This window comes from Eublepharis macularius, chromosome 16 (assembly GCF_028583425.1).
Source record: "Eublepharis macularius isolate TG4126 chromosome 16, MPM_Emac_v1.0, whole genome shotgun sequence".
Classification (NCBI taxonomy): domain Eukaryota; kingdom Metazoa; phylum Chordata; class Lepidosauria; order Squamata; family Eublepharidae; genus Eublepharis; species Eublepharis macularius.
The window spans coordinates 2,143,793-2,163,051 of NC_072805.1; the positions used below are offsets into that span (position 1 = coordinate 2,143,793).

The 19,259-nt window shown below is 43.4% G+C and overlaps 1 protein-coding gene across 1 annotated transcript in view; it reads left to right on the plus strand.

Moving 5' to 3' along the window:
• Positions 1 to 19,259, plus strand: part of PCLO (piccolo presynaptic cytomatrix protein) — a 303,767-nt gene that overhangs the window by 36,892 nt on the left and 247,616 nt on the right. The window lies entirely within an intron of this gene.

The following is a 19,259-nucleotide window of genomic DNA, read 5'->3' on the forward strand; positions in this document are numbered from 1 at the left end:
GATAATATATCAACCATGAAATGTTTTTCCTTGAGATTAAGTTCCTTGCCATGTTTTTATTTTTCCTTCTTTGCCCATCATATGTACATCATTTACATAATCAGTTTTGTTTCTTGGTATAATAACCATAATAGGCACCCTCTCGATTTTGTCCACATCCTTTTTGAAGTGAGGCCTCCAGAACTGCACACAGTACTGCAGGTGCAACTTGACCAAGGCAGTATAGAGAGGGACTATGACCTCCTGCGATTTCGATGCAATGGCCCTTTTGATGCAACCCAAGACTAAGTTTGCCTTTTTTGCCACCGCATCACAGAACAGTAGTGTATGTGAAAGAGATCTTGGAGTAAGAGTGGACTGTAAACTAAATATGAACAGTCCGTGTGATGCGGTGGCAAAAAAGGCAAACTTCTCCTTTGGCAGTTTTTAAGCAGAGGCTAGATGGCCATCTGACAGTAATACTGATTCTGTGAACTTGGGCAGATCATGATGGGGAGGGCAGAATGGGTTACCTCAGTGCTTAGTTCTCGTTGCCCTTCTTAAATGCTAGGGTAATGCTGATTGCCACCTCAGGGCCAGGTAGCAATTTTCCACAGGCCAATTTGGCTAGGGATCCTGGAAGTGTTTCACCATCTTCTGGGCGTGGAGCAGGGGTCACTGGGGCAGTCGGGGGGGTGTAGTTGTGAATTTCCTGCATTGTGCAGGGAGTTGGACAAGATTACTCTAGAGGTCCCTTCCAACCCTATGATTCTATGATTCTATAATTCTAATAGACTTCGAAATCCAGTCTCTAAATCCAAGTCACCCGAAGTTTCTGGAATTCCACAGAACCTTGGGTTGTTGCTTTTGAGTTTTGTTTCTAAAATATCTATCTTCTGGTCTGCTTCTATCAAAGAACTTGCTTGTAATTCTTGTACTAATTCATTTTTTTCTTGTGTCCCTCTGGGTTTTTCCTGCTGTGTCTTGATTTCTTGAATATCTTTTCTTGGATATCTTGAATATCTTTTATTTTCTTGGATTTTCTGATTTGTTTCTTGTAATCCAAAAGATAATTCAGTCCTTAACTTCAGTATATCTTCCCTTATTCCAGTGAAAGTTTCGTTGGTGTAGTGGTTAAGAGTGACAGGACTCTAATCTGGAGAATCAGGTTTGATTCCCCACTCCTCTGCTTGAAACCAGCTGGGTGACTGTGCATCAGTCACAGCTCTCTTAGAGCTCTCTCAGCCCCACCCACCTCACAGGGTGATTGTTGTGAAGATAATAATGGCATATTTGTCCTGTCGGGCTGTATATAAACCAAATGTTATTGTTGTTGTTATGTGGTCTGGTCTGTTTGCTGTAGTTAGTTTCTTGTTTTCTTGTCTTGTTTTCTCTACACCCTCTTCAGTCTTATCAGTTTGCTGCAGTTGAGTTAAAGCATTTTTGTTTCCTTGCTTAAATTCTGTGAAGAAAGTTTTGATTTGTTTTGAAAGGAATCACATTATTTTCTCAGATATGATATCTATGTCATCTTCTGAGCTTAGCTTAGCTTTGACCTTCCATGTACCAGCAATCATTTTCTTTGGTTTGTCCAATTTCCTTCTTCGCCTGAACACCCCATGGAGTTTAACCATACAAAGTGTTCATATGTTCTATATTCAGTATATTCAGTAATCATATACCAATACAATCAGCTGAACACAAAAGAATATTATCTTAGAACTAATCTTAAACAATCATAAACAATCTTAATCTTAAACAAAATGATGATAATACCACATATTGTTTAGTTTTTTATAACAATTAATAAACACTGATATTCAATATAGATTTCAATATTAACTATTAGAATGAAAAAAATATAAAATTCATGTAACAGTTTAAATATTCTTATCTCAAACTTGAAACCATCTGACCTCCATCAAATAGATTAAAATATAGATAAAAAGGAGATTTCTTATTTAGCTCCTAAATATTAAGGATCAGTTCTTTCTTTGGAAAGTAGGTGGCAGCAGAGCTCTGTTAATAAATTTTAAATTGACTAATCCAGATAGTTCCTCAGCCAACAGGTGGCAGCAAAATTCTATTTGTGAGTCTTCGGCACAGTTTAGTCCACAGCTCAGTTTATCCATAGCTAACCATCTTAATAGTGTTCAGTCATATTATTGCAAGAGGAAAAAAAGAAAGCAGATAATATACATTCCAGGAAGTCCCAGAGATGTATGAAAAATCAGCTTTATAACTTTCAATCCTTCACAATATAATATTATCCTAGTAAAAAAAATTGGACGTTCTGTAATCCAAAGCAAGAAGGAATTAAAAATTGGTCCAGTAAAGAGAGCAAAATACAGTTACTTCATTGTCGGTGTTCTGTGCATTCCCACATGGGACTGCGCTTGCGCAGGCCTACCAACTGGAGGATTTGTAGCTAATTTTTTACCACTAGAGGACGCTTGACACCCCCCGGAGCGCAGGCGCGGCTGTTTTCCTGCCAAAACAGCCTCTATCAAGGAGGCACGGTGCCCTCTACCCGCAGTTCCTCTTTTGCCGCTGCCATGAGAGGATTGGTGTCAGGTCTTGCCAGGTATTTTCCTCAAGCACTTCCCTGCATCATTCAGGTGTATGACTTAAGGTTACTTTATTAAAGAAGAATACCAGTATCAGGATGGTCAGACAGGATCATTGGCTGAAGTGAAGCAAGGTAGCAAAGCAAGGTTAATTATCGGACAAAGTCCCCACCCCAAATGGGAAAGAAAAACCATTAGGATTTTGGTGCACTGAGCCAGGGAGCCAGGAGAGAGGGGAGGAGGGAAACGATGAGCTCTGCTCAGTCTCTTAGGAGGTTGGTGCTGTCTCGGCTGGAACTTCAAGGCCACATTCTCAGGCTGGCCAGGAAATGGTAACCAAAACACCTGCACGATAAGCAGCTAGCAACCAGTCAGCAAAACAGATTGCTCTGCCTCCTTTGCTTGGGCGAGGGGCACAATGACCAGGCTTGCAAGATCTGTAGGGCTTTCACTCCAAAAGCAAGGATGGGGAGATCCTCCTGCTTGAAAGCAGCACTTTGGAAGAAGGCCATGGCCGTGCAGAGCCCAAAGCCTAAGGCTGTGGTAACCACCCCGACCGAGAGCACTGTGGGACCATCAGACTCGACCCTGAACACACCGTCCCAACCATCTCAGTTGGAACCGATGCCAGCTCTGTATGCCCTCAAGAGAGCTGTCGAGTCAGTCTGGCTCTGGTCAGAACCGTTGGAGGCGAGATCACCCACACACTCAGACCAACAGACGTCTTGGAGCCAACGCTCTAAGTCGACGGACTCGGCTCGTCTAGTGCCTTCGATGGCCACCCCAGCACAGTCTCAGGCCTTGACCTCATCATTGGATCTGACCGCCTCAGAACTGAGTAAAAAGAGGGCTAAAACTAAGCACTGTTCTAGCAAGGAACCTGAGTCGACCCGATGTGAGACCGACATTCATCGAATCTGGAAATATTGGACTCCTTCGCCAAGGTCCAGATCTTCTGAGACATCTTCTATGGAAGAGAGCGAGATTCTGAGAGAGACATCGCTCAGACAGAGTCACCACACTTGCTCAGAACCGGGCTAATTTAGTGGACACTCCTCGAGATTCTACCCTGACATAGATGTTGGGGAACCTTTCCACACCGAGTTGATGTTCTCCTACGGGTCCTTCTATGAAACTTCAAGGAGACCTCACTCTATTCCATAGTCTGCAATGGCCTACCAGCTCCAAGACCTGGTGTCAGTCCTTCGCAGGTAGAATCCCCAAGTTCTCCACAGCAAACACACAGGTGTATTAGTTGAAGTAACTTTATTAGAGATCCATCAAGTACAAGGTGCTCAGACAGCTGAATTGGCAGAAGTGACGTGGATGGGGTCGGTAGTATTAGGTATAGGGAAGGTTCCCGCCATCAGGATAGGGACCATTAAAGTTTTGGGTGCGAAGGAGCCGGGGGGGGGGGGCGGTGAAAGGGAGAAGCTAGGTTTAGGCTAGACAGAACAAAGAATGAAATCATTTCAGTTCCCAAGAAAGATATATTTCGAGCTGGCTGCAGTCAGCCTTCAAGGACACTTGCTGGAGGCAGCGGGGAAAGAGAAAGTAAATACTTGTGAGATAACCTACTGCCTTAACATCAATAAGAAACTTCTCATGCCCTCAGAGGACCAGCATATAACACAGAACACAGATTACATTCATGACAGATATGCAGACAGGTATATATGACCTACTGCCCTCCCTAAGAAGGCCTCCCCCCTGGTTTGTTAGGGTAAGCTTTGTGAAATTTGTTTACAAGTTTCAGGGCATTTACATCTGAAGCTTTTACCCATTCCCTTTGACTTTCATCAAAATGCACCCAATGGATTAAATAGAACAGTTCTCCCCGTTTCCATTTTGAGTCCAGGACTTCTTTCACTTCATGGTGCAGCTGTCCGTCCACCACGAGGGTGGGGGGCAAGAACTCCGCGATCCAGATGCCACTTATCAGGTTGGGGAGCTTTCTTCAGGAGGCTGAAATGAAATACCGGGTGGACATTTTTAAAGTTCTTGGGTAGATTTACCTCTACAGTCACTTCACAGGTTATTTTTTTGAACTGAAATGGACCTAAGAATCTCCATCCCAGTTTTTTACTGGGTTGCTCCCTTCTGAGATGTTTAGTGGAGATGTACGTATAATCTCCCACTTGTCATTTCCATAGGACAGACCTTTTTTGTCTGCATACTTTTTGTAACCCTCTTTGGCTTTTTCCAGAGTCTTTTTAATTATCCTCTATTGAGTTGTTAAGTTAGACCACCATTCTCCGAGATTTCCTTGTTGGTGGGTGGCTGGGGTTTTCACAAATGGCATTGCTGTGCCCTCATATCCATTGTCTATCATGAAAGGGGGAGGCCCCAGTGGAACTATGCACTGAGTTGTTATAACAATATTCTGCAAAAATTAAGAAATCAGCCCAGTTGTCTTGCTGGTAATTTATGTAGCATCGTAAGAACTGTTCCAGCACTTGATTAACCCTTTCAGTTTGTCTGTCGTCTCGAGATGATGGGCAGAGTTAATGCCTTGTTCAATCCCTGCTACTTGCAGTAGCTCCCACCAGAAGTTGGCAACAAACTGGGTTCCCCTATCAGAAATTATCTTATCCAGAAATGAGTGCAGTCTGACCATGTGTTGCATAAAGAGGGTGGCCGGTTTATTTGCTGTTGGAATTTTGGAGCATAGAATGAAATGAGCTTGCTTAGAGAACAAATCAACCACCACTAAGATTACAGTTTTCCCCTTCGAGGGAGGGAGGTCAGTAATAAAGTCCATTGAGCCAACATCCCATGGGTGGGAGGGGGTTTCTAAGGGTTGTAGAAGACCAGGCGGTTTACCCCTCTGCTCTTCCCCATCAAACACACTTGGCAAGTGGATACATACTGAGAAATGTCCCTTCTCATGTTTGGCCACCAAAATTGTCTCTGTACCAGATGCAACGTTTTTAAATATCCAAAGTGGCCAGCCAATCTGGAATCATGACATTGTTTCAACACCTCTCCCCTTAAACTGGCTGGAACATACAATTTCCCCTCTCGATAACAGCCACCCCCTTCTTCCTGCTGTAATTCCTCTTTGGGTAGGGTGTTTCCTTCTTTCTTTGCTTCCTCTTTGACTTTGTCTTCCCAGTTCATGAATGGAGCATTTTGCTTTAATTGTTTAGTTTGGCTCCGGGTGGTCACTGCCCCCCCACCCAATTGGGAGGGTGAAAACATTGTGTCTGTTACTTCCTCTCTCTGACTGTCATGTTGGGGCATGTGTGAGAGGGCGTCTGCCAGGAAGTTAGAATTGCCAGGGAGGTGCTTCAGTGTAAAATTTAATTTGGAGAAAAACTTCGCCCAATGTAGGTGCTTGGTGCCTAGTTTGCATGGGCTATGCAGTGCCTCTAAATTTTTATGATCACTCCAAACCTCGAATGGCACTTTAGCCCCCTCCAGCCAATGTCTCCAGGTGCACAAAGCTAATTTAACGGCTAAAGCCTCTTTATCCCATACCGCCCAATGGCGTTCAGTTTCAGGAAATTTTTTGATACATGAGCACAGGGGTGTAATTTCCCATCATCATCTGCTTGCAAAATAACATCCGCCATTGCAACGTCGCTCGCATCCACCTGCACGATAAATTTCTGGTTCTTGTCCAGGTGCCACAGGACCAACTCAGAGGTGAATAAGGTTTTGAAGTGTTCAAAAGCTTCTTGGCATTCCTTAGTCCAACCTAATTTAGCACTGGGCTTCACCTCTTGCGGTCCCTTCCATTGGGTTTTTAGCAAATCAGTTAGTGGCAAAGAGATCTGGGCAAAATTCTTTATGAAGGGTCTGTAGAAGTTAGCAAAGCCCAGGAATGATTGCAACTGCCTTCTGGTTTTGGGAGGTCTCACCCCCCCTACTACCATTTGTATTTTATCAGGATCCATTTTTAATCCATGTCCCAATATTCTGTACCCCAAAAAGTCCAACTCCTTTTTGTGGAATTCACATTTGGACAGTTTCACTGGCAGGTGTTTGTCCCTCAGGGTTTTTAATACCCACCGTACTAGTTTCACATTGCACTCGTAATCTTGTGAATAAATCAACACATCGTCAAGGTAAACGACCACGCCCTCGTACAAGTATTTGGGTAATACTTCGTTAATTAAATTCATAAAAAAACCCAGCACCCCTTGTAATCTGAATGGCATGACTCTGTATTCAAATTGTCCCTAAGGAGTGTTAAAAGCGGTTTTTCTTTCATCTTTCCGTATTCTTACTCGGAAGTATGCATCTCTTAAATCCAGTTTAGAGAAGATTTTTCCTTGGGACACCACTCCCAGCAAATCTGGGGAGGGGGGTAAGCGTTGGACATAGAGACAGCATTAATCCCCCTATAATCAATACACAGTCTCAAAACCCCATCCTTTTTTTCCTGAAACAACACAGGCACAGCGTTGGGGGAGTCCATCATCAGGGTCTTGGGTCCAGAGGAAAAGGAAGGACTTATGCCAAAATGTCAGTCCTTGGCAGGTAGAATCCCCAAGTTCTCCACAGCAAACACGCAGGTGTATTGGTTGAGTATATATATTACTCATTCTATCTTTTTATAATAGTTCTATATATCTCTCCTCACGTAGTCAATCAATTTGACCCATCTATATCTTCAGACATTCAGTTTGGTACAAAACTTGTCAGAAAAAAAAAGAAAATATTGTTAGTTAATCGCTCCTTATATTTAGTCCTTATAATTAATTATTTTCTCTATGTTCTGTTTGTTAACCTATATATATCTATATATATGTCAATCTATTAATCTGACTGCTTATTAATTCACATTTATCTCTTCTCCCCCCGGTAAAGTCTCCCCCCTCTACTTCGATACTTCAGTAGTTCTCAAACTGCCACAGTTTTCCTCCCACCTCCCATTTCTTCTCCAGGTATTGTTTCAGCTTCTCCCAGTCTGTGTTGAACTGCCCTGAGTCCAGATCTCTCAATTTTCTTGTCATCTTGTCCATTTCAGCCATATACAGCAATTTGTAAGTCCAATCTTCAATAGTTGGCACTTCTTGTACTTTCCATTTTTGCGCATACAAAAGTCTAGCTGCTGCTGTCATATAAAATATCAACGTCCTGTGTTGGGCTGGAATTCCCTCCATTCCCAAGTTCAGTAGCAGGAGTTCTGAGTTCTTATTAATTTGAAATTGTAAAATTTCACTCATTTCTCTTATTATTTCCCCCCAGTACTGCCTGGCTACCTCACACGACCACCACATATGATAGAGGGAGCCCTCATGCTTCTTACATTTCCAGCATTTATTAGAAGTATTCGAATTCCCTAGCGCAATCTTCTTTGGTGTCATGTACCAACGATAGATCATTTTATAAATGTTCTCTTTGATATTAATACATGTCGTTGTCTTCATTGTAGTTTTCCACAAGTATTCCCATGCCTCCATTGTTATTTCTTTATTAAAGTTTATAGCCCATTTCACCATTTGTGTTTTAACTATCTCATCCTCGGTATACCACTTCAACAGTACTTGGTATACCTTGGATATTCTTTTCTTATCTTCTTTAAAAAGGGTCTGCTCTAGTTCCGAATTCTCTATTCGTATACCTCCCTTTACAGAGTCCGAATTATATAAGTCTCTGATCTGTCTATACTGGAACCAATCGTAGTTAGGCGATAGTTCCTCTTGTGTCTTTATTCTAAGTTTGGATGCTTCAGTTTTAGTTATTTCTTTATACGTTAAACATTGTTGTTCATTATCAACAGCTCTCGGGTCTGTCACCTCATATGGAACCACCCACAAAGGGGTTCCTTCTTGTAGATAAATTCTGTACTTCTTCCAGATTATGTATAGACTTCTCCGAACAAAGTGATGCAGGAACATCGAGTTGACCTTTACTTTGTCATGCCATAAATATGCGTGCCATCCAAATATTTTTTTATATCCCTCTAGGGCTAATAGTTTCTTGTTCTTTAATGTCATCCATTCTTTCAACCAAACTAGGCAGATTGCATCATAATAAAGTCTCAGATTGGGCAGTTGCATTCCGCCTCTTTCCTTTGCATCTTGTAAAACTTTCACTTTCACTCGAGGCTTCTTGCCTGCCCAAACAAAATCTGATATTTTCCTCTGCCATTTTTCAAATTGTTTGGAGTCTCTGATGATTGGTATTGTCTGTAGCAAAAACATTACTCTTGGTAACACATTCATCTTAACTGCTGCAATCCTGCCCAACCATGACAAATTCAATCTATTCCATTTAATCAAGTCTCTCTCTATCTGAGTCCATAGTTTTTCATAATTGTTTTTGAATAGATCTATGTTCTTTGCAGTTAATTCGACTCCCAAATATTTCACTTTACTTGTTACTTCACAATCCGTTGTTTCCATTAACAATTGTTGTTTCTGCTTAGTCATATTTTTGCATAATATCTTTGACTTCTTTTTGTTAATGAAGAAACCTGCCAAGTCTCCAAACTCCTTGATCTTATCTATCACTCTTGGCATGTTCTCCAATGGGTCCTCTACAATTAACATTATGTCATCCGCAAATGCTCTGACCTTGTATGAATAGTCCTTTATTTTTATTCCACGAATTTCATCATCTTGACGTATTTGTATCATCAGAATCTCCAATACTAAAATGAACAACAATGGAGATAACGGGCAACCTTGTCTTGTTCCTTTACTTATCGTCAATTTCTTGGTCAATTCATCATTCACCACAATTGCTGCAGTCTGGTCTCTATAAATTTCCTTAATTGCTCTGATGAATCTTTCTCCCAATTGTAGCTTTTCCATAGTGGCAAACATAAAGTCCCAGTTTAAATTGTCAAACGCTTTTTCAGCGTCAACAAAGAAGAAACCAACCTCTTTGTCACAACGCTTGTCATAATATTCAATAGCATTGATCACTGTCCTTAAGTTGTCTCTTATTTGTCTGTCTGGCAAAAAGCCTGCTTGTTCCTCCTCTATGACTTCCGAGAGCCACCCCTTCAATCTCTCCGCCAATATCTTCGCAAAAATTTTGTAGTCATTGTTGAGTAGCGATATAGGTCTATAATTTTTCACATTAGTCAGGTCTTGGCCCTCTTTTGGGATCAATGATATATTCGCTTCACTCCAAGTTTCTGGAATCCTTTGATCCCTTAAAACCCCATTCATCACCTCTTTTAGGAATGGTGCCAGTTCATTAGCCATTGTCTTATAGAATTTAGCCGTAAGTCCATCTGGCCCTGGCGCCTTTCCTAGATTTGCAGATTGTATTGCCTTACTTATTTCCTCGTCAGTTACTTCACTATTCAACTTATTTCTCCAAGCTTCCGAGATTTCTGGAAGTTTGGTTTTCTCCAAATATGACGCTATTGATTCTTTGTTTACTTCTTTTTTATTATACAGCTTAGCGTAAAATTTATAAAAGGCTCTACTAATGGTAGCCTGCTCCAAATACGTTTTGTTATCTTCGCAAATTTTATTTATTATCTTCTTTTCCCTTTTCTTCTTCAATTGCCATGCCAGGTACTTCCCAGGTTTATTAGCACCCTCAAACGCTTTTTGATTCAATCTTTTGAGATTCCACTCCAATTCTTTATTGCTCATTGCTGTTAGCTGTTCTTGAAGTATTTTAATTTCCTGGTATACCTTCTTTTTCCCTGGTCTCTTTTTTAGCTGTATTTCTTTGGCTTTTATTTTCTCCTCAATCTCTTGTCTTTTCTCCTCTTTCTTCTTTCTTGCTCTACCATTTAAGTCCATTAGTATGCCCCTTACAACCGCCTTGTATGCATCCCAAACTTTATTGGTTGGTACTTCTTTATTCACGTTGTATTGTATAAAAAACTTTGTCTCTCTTCTCAGTATTTCCATATTCTCTCTTTCCTGTAACAAGTCCTCATTTATTCTCCATGCTTTCCTTTTTCTCTTTTTTCCAAATTTCCACATAATTGGGTTGTGATCTGAGCCTACCATAGGCATTATTTCTACCTCCTTAGTCCATAATGCTAAGTCTTTTGAGGCCCAGATCATATCAATTCTTGATAATGTAGAATGCCTTGCAGAATAAAAGGTAAACTGTCTGCTTTTAGGATATTCTCTCCTCCATACATCTTCAAGAGTCTCTTGTTGAATCAACTCAAAAAAAAGCTTTGGTAATAGTCCTCTTTTCTTTTGTGCCGTTGTAGTCTTTTTGTCTAGTTCCAAGTCTGTCACTCCATTGAAGTCTCCAGCAAGAATTATCTGGTCGTATGCAAGATCGTCTAAATGCTTCCTTAAATCCTCAAAGAAGCTTTCTTTTGCACCGTTAGGTGCATAAAGTCCGACTACCAACACTCTCTTTAAATTCCAAATACATTCCACTGCTACAAATCTAGCTTCCACATCTCTCATAACAAATTTTGGCTGTAGCTCCTCTTTTATGTACAACACCACTCCTCTTTTTTTCTTGTTGGAGGCCGCTACATATTCTTTGCCCAATTTTCCAGATTTTAAATATTTTACATCCTGCTTTCTGATATGGGTCTCTTGCAAACAAACAATGTCACATTTTTGTTTTAGTAGCCAGTGAAAAGTATTTTTCCTCTTATTCGGTGAGTTTAGTCCATTTACATTCCAAGATAATACTTTACACTCCATACTCATGATCTTGTTGGTAAGTCTTTTTCATTGTCCTTAATAAATCGCTCCATCTCTCGCTCAGATCTGATGCGTTTTTTGGCCCCTCCAAACTCAAAGGACACTCCTTCCGGTAACTCCCATCTGTACCTGATTTTCATGTCCTTCAAAATCTGAATTAGCACTTTATATTTTTTCCGGTCCAGTAACACTGATCTGGGCAGTTCCTTCATTATAATAATCGTCTTGCCATCAATCTCCAATGGATCTTGAAACTGTTTTGTCACAATCCTCTCTTTCATATTTCGTGTTGTAAACTGCACAATCACATCTCTTGGTAGTTTCCTCTGGGTTGCTATTCTCGAATTCACACGGTATGCCACATCTAGGATAGCCACAACTTCCTCCTCCTCCTTCCCCAGGTACTCAGCCAACACCTCAGTCATCTGTTCTTGCGCTGACTTTCCTTCCACTTCTGGCAAGCCACGAAAACGTAGCTGCTTCTCCATATGTTTAGTTTCTGCAACTGACATTCTCCCCTTCACCAATCTCATCTCTGTTTGTTGCGTGTCTGCTAAATTCTCCATCGCGTCTTCTACTGTTTTAACTCTCTGCTGCGTTCCTTGTAATTCATTTCGTATTGTTTCCATACCTTTTTTCACTTCTGACAGCTCCGATTTTACTGTCTGTGTAACCTCTTTAACCTCTTTTATCAGCTCCAATTTCGTGTCCTTAAGTTCTTTAATCATATCTAAAAGTTTTTTGTCCAGGTTTTTATCCAGGTTTTCTATTGCCGATTGCCACTCTTTTTTCGACATCGTGGGGCTTGCTTTAGCTCGCTCCCACGAATCCGCTCTCTTCCTTAACTCCGTGGCGTAAAATTTAACGTTTTTCTATTTTAAATGTCTTCTTATAGAAATTAAGTTTTAAAGAGTCCAAAATGTCGGGCGTCTTTTCTCTATGGTTTCTCTATGATTTTGTAATCCAAGATGGCCTACTTCCTCTTCCGCTGAAGCCGCGACCCTTCCCCTTTCAAAAATGGCGATTCCCTACTTCCTGCCCTCCAGCAAGGGCCGCTTCTCTCCAGCCACTCTATTGTTATTACGCACTTCCTGTCTCCCGTCTTCCCACAGCAGATCTCGCGATGGTGTCTTTTTCTCACAGCTCCAAAGCCACAGGTATTCAAAACAATAGTCCCATTTCTTTAATAACTTCTTTAAACTTAGTCTCTTTTTAAATTCGATTCCTGCCGAGTCTTCCCCTCCTTTTCACTAGTCTGTTGCAGTTTAAAAATCTACTTTTTTTCCTCTCTGTTTTTATCAATCTGTCCCGTCTCAGAAGATAATGATCTTTACCTTCTCTTCACTTTTCTCGGGTTGTAATCGCTGTTTCGATTTTAAGTTCTCCTCTCAGCTTCTTCCCCCAATCGATGCTTGGGTATGTAGGTCTTATGCCAGCCGAATTGGCCCCAAAACTGCCGCAGAGATTATAGCCGACCCGTCGCAAGGTGGGACCTCAAGGATCGAGGGGAGACTCGTTGTGTAAAGCCCCCCCTCGTCCGAGATCTAGCTCACCCTAGGGTCTTGAGCGTTCTTTGCCTGCTCCCCGCCTGAGAGCAGTCGGCCGCGGGCTATTTTCACCCCGCCGGCCGGTTAAAACGGCAGTCCGGTCAGCTCCGCAAGTGGAGCTGCGTTAGACCTCCATGGATCCCAAACAGGAAGTCAGCACCCCTTGTAATCTGAATGGCATGACTCTGTATTCAAATTGTCCCTAAGGAGTGTTAAAAGCGGTTTTTCTTTCATCTTTCCGTATTCTTACTCGGAAGTATGCATCTCTTAAATCCAGTTTAGAGAAGATTTTTCCTTGGGACACCACTCCCAGCAAATCTGGGGAGGGGGGTAAGCGTTGGACATAGAGACAGCATTAATCCCCCTATAATCAATACACAGTCTCAAAACCCCATCCTTTTTTTCCTGAAACAACACAGGCACAGCGTTGGGGGAGTCCATCATCAGGGTCTTGGGTCCAGAGGAAAAGAAAGGACTTATGCCAAAATGTCAGTCCTTGGCAGGTAGAATCCCCAAGTTCTCCACAGCAAACACGCAGGTGTATTGGTTGAAGTAACTTTATTAGAGATCCATCAAGTACAAGGTGCTCAGACAACTGGAATTGGCAGAAGTTTAGTTTTAGTTTAGTTTATTCGGTATTTAACCTGCCCTCCCCACAAGTGGGCTCAGAATGAGGTGCAACAGTCATAAAATACAATTGCATGACAAATTTTACAATAAAATTCAGCAATTAAAATGATATATATACAAACACCTCCAATGGTTGGCTACACATTGCTGTCCCCAGCATACAAAGAGGAAACGGACAGACACATGAGCTGTTCTCAAATACCGGAGACCAGAGGGAGGATCAATGATGGTCCTGACGCTGGCCTCAACCGTAAGCCTGGTGGAACATCTCTGTCTTGCAGGCCTGCCAAAATGATACAAGATCCTGGCAGGCCCGAGTGTCCTCAGACAGAGAGTTCCACCAGGTTGGGGCCAGGACCGAAAAGGCCCTGGCCTTGGTTGAGGCCAAACAAGCCTCCCTAGGGCTAGGGATCACCAGTAAGTTCTTACCTGCTGAATGAAGTGCTTTCCGGGGCACATACGGGGAGAGACGGTCCCTCAGGTCTCAACTGACATAGATGGGGTCGGTAGTGTTAGTTATAGTGAAGGTTCCTGCCATCAGGATAGGGACCATTAAAGATTTGGTTACGAAGGAGCCAGGGGAGGTGAAAGGGAGAAGCTAGGTTTAGGCTAGACAGAACAAAGAATGAAATCATCTCAGTTCCCAAGAAAGATACATTTCGAGCTGGCTGCAGCCAGCCTTCAAGGACACTTGCTGGACACAGTGGGGGAAAGAGAAAGTAAACACTTGTGAGATAATCTACTGCCTTAACATCAATAAGAAAATTCTCATGCCCTTAGAGGACCAACACGTAATACAGAACACAGAATACATTCATGGCAGATATGCAGAAAGGCATATATGACACCTGGAACCTGAACCCTCTGGGGGTGAGGCAAGCCCAGGAGGTCTTTGGGATCCATCCCCTGATGAGGCCTTGGGGGACCCTGGTGAACATTATCCTACTGAGGACTTCAGGTCCTATACTGAGTTGCTTCAGAGGCTGGCCAAAGTGTTAGAGATAAGACAACACCTCTGGACCCAAAACCTAAGGACAAGGTCCTGCGGCATCTGTATTCGGGGTCTGCAGCTAACGTGACCTTCCCTGTTATTGAGGGCTTCATGGGCCAAGTCCAGGGTCTGAGGCTCAGCCCCCGGACTTGCCGGGAGAAGGGGATGGGAGGCAGCCAGGAGACAGGTTCCCAGATACCCAAACAGACAACCAGGGCCAGAGCCCACCGGCACCAGAGGGAGGGAAAGAAGCACCCAAGCCTCAGAGGGTTAGACGGGGCAGGTGGAGGCTAAGAGCCCAGGCAGAGAGAGTGGGGGCAGCCAGGAGGGGATCAGACCAGAGGGAGAAAGCCCAGGAAGCAGGGACAGCCAGCAACCTTACCTGCAGTAGAGGAAGGGCAGCACAGGATCACATCCCAGCCTGCAGGCAGGCTAGAAGAAATCAGCCAGAACCAGGTGAGGCTGAAAGCAAAGCAGCCACAGGTGGGGCTGCCTGAGGCCCATAGTAGAGAGAGCTTGGCAGCCAGCCAAGAGAGCACAGCTGTAGCTGCCCAGGGGCCTGAAGCTCGGAGCAGAGGAGGCTTGGCAGCCAGCCAAGAGAGCACAGCTGTAGCTGCCCGAAACAGCCAGACTAGCTACCCCAGGTGCAGCTGCTTGAGGCAGCCAAGGCCAAGGCTAGAGGGCAAAGAAGGGGTGTGGCTGGCAGGTGAAGCCAGGAATGAGGGACAGGATATAAGGAAAGTCCACCCACAGGGTGGGGTGGGTTGTGTGTTGTGTAGGAGTGTGGTGGAGTGGAGGGGAGAGAGAGAGAGAGAGAGAGAGAGAGAGAGAGAGAGAGAGAGAGAGAGAGAGAGAGAGAGAGAGGAGGTGGAGGTGGAGGTGGAGGTGGAGGTGGAGGTGGAGGTGGAGGAATGAAGATGAAGAGGGGGAGGCGGAGGAGTAAGACTGACAGCTGGATGGGGAAAGCTTTCATGGAAGGCAGCTGGGACAAAGTCAGGTTGAAGAGACCTGCGAGTGGACTGAGAGGGTGTGAAGGTGAGGTATTCCCCCCCCCTTCCACAGAGCGGGATCCCACATATTCCCTGAAGGTCCTTTAAGGCTGAAGTCAGGCAGGTTGGTGTCGCACAGGGCGGCGTCCTTGGCAGAACCTGACAGACTTCATGAACTCCTTGTGCAAGAAGCCAGCCTCTAATCTTCCATCTAAGAAGGTGGAGGTGCTCTGCAAGACGCGGGATGACTTGTTCCCCTTCCTCTCAATCCACTCCCCTCCCTCGTTGTTGGTGACCAAAGAGATGCATTATTGCCAGAGGCAAAGGTCGCCCTCGGCGCCTTTAGACAAGGTGGGGAGGAAGTTGGTTGCTATTGGCAGGAAGATCTACGCATCTGTGGCCCTAAACAATGATCTGGCTTTGACTTGCTTTTTGTAACACCACGTCCTTGGTGACAGATTCTTTAACAGTACGTTGTTTTGTTTGGGATATTTATACATATTCTATAAATCCAGTAATGTATCTCTTTAACACATTGTTCTGATTAGGAGTATAAAAGAGAGATTTTGTGATGGTGGTGTGCGCCCAATTAAGGATCATGTGACGCCACTCCCTAGTATTGAGTAGGAATGAATTGAATTGATATTAAGTACTTAGAACTGTGGTGATTTTGAAAAAATGATTGCACAACATCATCGTAGTCTTTGTACATATGCATTTATTTATTCATTTCAGTACATTGAATTGAGTTCGATTCCTTGTCCCTGAGGAAGTCATCCGACAAAAACAGAAAAGCAAGCCAGCCCCTATTTGGGCAAGGCACAGACAGGCTTGGACTTTTCCTCTTTGTTCATTCCACACGGTTTTTCCTGTAGAAAGAAGAAATTCATTTGAAATTGAAACGTGAATACATTCTTTGACTTGTTTGTTCATATCTTATGTGGAGCTTTCCTCCCCAACTTAGTTATAAGAAATACTTTGGATCATTTTTTTCAAGAGACATATTTATGGTCGGGTTGATATTTGAGTGTTGCGTATCCTAGAATTGTATTTGTATGTGAATGGATGCATTTATGAATTTATATGTGTATTTTTCTATGAAGTTATAATTATTGCATTCATATTTCTATAGAGCACTTTGTATTAGCACTTAGTCACCTTAAGAGTAAATATTATTTATTGTATGGTCAGAGGCATACAATACTGTACTCCTGATTTGTTTTCCCTTGGATCTTCAGTGGTTATAGTCAGGAGAGCCTTGTTTGCCTTGTGTAGATCGAAGCCAAGCATGCCTTCAGAGGACGACTGCCGAGGTCAGTGCCCTGGTCACAGAGTCAACCGTGTTCCGGCCTGCCTTCATCTGGTGTCTTGCTAACCGCAGGGCCACCTCCCATATGACTTTGGCCAGAGGTTTCTGTTCCTCAGGGAGTTTGTCATGGAAAGACGCTGCTTTCCCTCATAAGAAGATCTGATAAGCAGCCATCATCGCAGCATAGTTGGAAATCTTGTACTCTGTACTCCTGATTGGTTTTCCCCTCGGATCTTCAGTGGCTTCGATGATCTATGGCTCTACCGATCGGCACCAGGAACAGGGTGGAGGACCTCCCTTTTGAGGGTAAATCCCTCTTTTCGGGGAAAAAAAAGACGACTACCTTTCGCAGAAAAGATGGACTGACAGCCAGGTTGTACAGTGTCCTTCCACTGATGCAACAGAGCTCAGGGAAATGACAATACAGGCACCAGCCTTACTACAAAGGCAGACCATATAGGTACCAGCCCTACCAGACCTATGCGTATCCACAGACCCGATCTTAACAACCGAGCCAAGGGGGTCCCCCCAAGAGGAAACATGGCTACAGGGCTAGGTCGAGCTCTCAACCCCAGCCCGGCAAGGATCAGCAGCAGAACGTATCTAGGCAGTTCTGACTAGACTAGGACTCTGAGCCAGTTTTGGGGGACAGGCTGAGTGCTTATTATGCAGCCTGGTCCCTTATCACTACTGATGTTCTGGTTCTTAACATCATTGAGAATAGTTATAAAACTGGGTTCTTTTACTTACCATGTCTGTATCTTCCTGGTAAATTGCCTCCTGACACACGGCCTGAACTCCTGGCTGAACTAGAGGCCCTCATTAAAAAAGGGGGATGTGCAGCGGGTGGCCAATGAGCGGGAGCGGTTAGGCTTCTGTTCAGACTTCTTCCTAGTGGAGAAGAACGATGGGGGTTTCAGACCCATTCTAGATTTAAGACAGCTGAATGAATTCACAGAAGTTCAGAAATTTAGGATGACGACATTAAGTGTGGTAATGATCCTACTGCCCCCGAATGTTTAGTTCGCAGTGATCGACCTGAAGGATGCATATTTTCACATAGCCATCCACCCCTCCCACAGGAGGTACCTGAGGTTTCTGTGTGCGAATAAAATATATCAATACCATGTGCTTCCCTTCAGACTTTCCACGGCCCCTAAGGTCTTTACCAAATGTGTATCCATGATTGTTGCCTACCTTAGGACTCTGGGCTATTTCATTTAACCAAACCTAGATAACTGGTTGATTTCAGCCATGTCAGCAGAGGATCTCTCTAACACTGACTACCTGTTCAGATTTGGGACTGATTGTGAACCATAAAAAGTCTAGGCTAGTACCGTCTAGACAGGCACAGTTCATAGGTGCAGTCCTTGATGCTTCATTGAATAAAGCATTCTTGCCTGTCAAACGAGCCTCGAAAATTAAGGGCATGGTTAGGATGTTCATGAGACAGGTTTCAGTCCGCTAGGCAAATCCAGACATTGTTAGGCCTTATGGCCTCTACCACAGCAGTCACATCTCTGGGCAGGCTGCATATGAGGGAGCTTCAGTTCTGGTTTATATCTGTTTACCGTGCCTCGTTTCATAGTCAGGAAAGGAAGTTTAGTTTTCCTAGACCAGTTCTTAAGAGCCTGAACTGGTGGTTAGCTGACGATAACCTGATGCAAAGGATATCCTTTGGTTCACCATGCATAGATGTAACTGTGAAACTCACACTTTGAAAGTTTCACATAGAGTTTGTCTTGCTGTAGTGTTTTCAGCACTTCCCAAATCAACTGTACATGGGAGTCTATATACCATGAACTGGGAGTCTCTCATCATATCTCTAAGTTTATTAATGTTTGCCCTACTAAAATCTAACATGCATATTTGGCTAGAAACTCTTTGTTACTCCAAGGTAAAGGGAATTCTAGAAGGACTTGGTCACTTCTGCCTAAGGTTCCGACCACTTTTACCTTATCAACCAATTCTTTCTTGTGGATTGATATCAAGTCCAGTATGGCTGAGCCCCTTGTCACTTTCTCCACCATTTGAGAAAGGAAGTTGTTGGCCAGGCAGGTCAGGAAAATGGGTGACCCTGGCAGAGTTGGTCTCCCGGCACACATCAGGGAAGTTAAAGTCATCCAAAACTACATGTTTCTTGGATACACTATTAAGCTGCTCGTGGAGGGCAGAGTCCGCCTCATCTCCTTGGTCAGGCTGTCAGTAGCAGACCCCGACCCTAATACTGCTCATCCACAATACTACTTCTTTAGGTGCCTCCCATTTTTCCTTCTCATTGCAATTGAGCTTTTAGTAGCTTGCTTTAAAGAAACTCCCACCCATCTTGAATTCCTTTCTCCTTGAGTATTTCTGACCATGCATATCTTTGAGCTTCTTAAAATTAGCTTTTCTAACTACATTCAGCTTTCCCTTTCCTCGGGATCTTAAATTCCAGAATGACCTGGTTGCAACTATCCAGGGTTCCCACTACCTTCACGTTGTCAACTATTTCTTCCCTGTTGGTGAGAATCAGATCCAAGATACCCCCCCCACACACACACACACACCCCGTTTCCTCCTCCGCCTTTTGGAAGATGAAATTGTCAGCAAGACAATTGTTTTTATGCTCTTAAGTGAAACTGGTCACAGAAATTAAATTAAACAAGTTTGC